The sequence below is a fragment of the Theropithecus gelada genome, chromosome 13 (assembly GCF_003255815.1).
Source record: "Theropithecus gelada isolate Dixy chromosome 13, Tgel_1.0, whole genome shotgun sequence".
Classification (NCBI taxonomy): domain Eukaryota; kingdom Metazoa; phylum Chordata; class Mammalia; order Primates; family Cercopithecidae; genus Theropithecus; species Theropithecus gelada.
The window spans coordinates 92,641,929-92,643,629 of NC_037681.1; the positions used below are offsets into that span (position 1 = coordinate 92,641,929).

General features: G+C 40.3%; 1 pseudogene across 1 annotated transcript; it reads right to left on the reverse strand.

The window, feature by feature from the left end:
• Window positions 1-273: 273 nt before the first annotated feature.
• On the reverse strand, window positions 274-883 carry LOC112605356 (annotated as a pseudogene). Its single transcript, XR_003115394.1, has one exon. The product of XR_003115394.1 is annotated as an interferon-induced transmembrane protein 3 pseudogene (transcript).
• Window positions 884-1,701: the final 818 nt, after the last annotated feature.

Here is a 1,701-nt window from a genome sequence, read left to right on the forward strand (position 1 = left end):
GTATAAACTTAGGATTGGTATGTCTTCTTGGTTAGTAGAACATTAATCATTATATAATGCCCTGGTAACTTTCTTTGCTCGGAAGCCTCCTATATCTGATATTATTAAAGCCATTTCAACTGTCTTTTGATTGACGTTTGAATGGTGTATCTTTTTCATCTTTCTATTTTTAACCTACTTACATTATTATCCTTGAAGTAAATATTTTGTAGATGGCATATGCTTTTTAGTCCATTTTTACAAGCTCTATGATTTCTTTTTTTTTTTTTTAGCACCAGAAACATGTACACTTTATTGAATGCCATTGTAGAAAAGTGTGTGAGGATAAAGGGCTGATACAGAACTCGGCTCTGGGGGCAGGGCGAGGAATGGAAGGTGGAGCACGTGGGACACAGGTTATGGGCAGAGCTCCTGGCCTGAATGATGTCTCCTGACCTATTGATGGGCTTGGAAGATCAATACTGGGACGACAATGAGCAGAATGGTCATAAGGATGCGCAAAATCAGGGCCCAGATGTTCAGGCACTTGGCGGTGGAGGCATAGGCCTGGGCCCCAGTCAGGTCGCCAACCATCTTCCTGTCCCTAGACTTCACGGAGTAGGCGAACGCTATGAAGCCCAGGCAGCAGGGGTTCATGAAGAGGGTGTTGAACAGGGACCAGACGACATGGTCGGGCACGGAGGTCTCGCTGCGGATGTGGATCACGGTGGACGTCGGGGGAGCAGGGTTGTGGGGCGCCCCCAGCATAGCCACCTCGTGCTCTTCCTTGAGAATCTCATAGTTGGGGGGCTGGCCGCTGTTGACAGGAGAGAAGAAGGTTTGGACCGTATGGTTCATGGTGTCCTGCGAAGGCCAGCGGTGGTCGGGTTAGTGGGATGGTTCTCCAAGCTCTGTGATTTCATTGGTGCATTTAGACCACTTACATTTAGCTTAATTACTAATATATTGGGATTTAACATTTACTTGTTGTGTTTCTTCTCTCATTTTTGTTCTTCTGCTTTTCTTTCCTGCCTTCTTCTGAGTTATTTGAACTTTTAAAATTACTCTAATGTACTTATCATATTTTGAACATATTTTTGTACTGTTCCTTTAGTGGTTGCTATAGGGTTACAAAAAACATGCTTAACATTTCAGTGTTCTTAAAATCAATATTTTAGCATTTTGAGTGGAATGTAGAAACATTACCACTATATAGGCCCCTTTACCCTTCCCCCTTTATGTTTTAGTTATTACACTTACATACATTAAAAACCCTGTTAGTGGAAAAGCACGATAACTGAAATTTAAAACTCAATCGATATCTTTACAAGTAGATTGAGCCAAGCTGAAAAGAGGATTACTATACTGAAAGATGTATGAGTGGAAACGTCTGGATTGAATCATGAAGAGAAAAAAAAAAGATAGAAAATGCAGAAAAGAGCATAAGAGACATATGGAATCTAGTGAAAAGACATAACATGCATGTAATTAGAGACCCAGAAGGAGAGGAGAAAGAGATGGAGCAGAAGCAATGTTTTAAGAAAACTAATAAGTCAATAATCACTATGAACTCTAAGAATGATAACTGCAAGGAAAAAACACACTTATGCACTTCATAGTAAAGCTGCTAAGAATGAAAACCAAAGGAAGAAAAAATCTTAAAAGATCCAGGATAGAAAGACAAATTATCTTCAGGGAAGTAAATAGTTGGATTGATCTAAG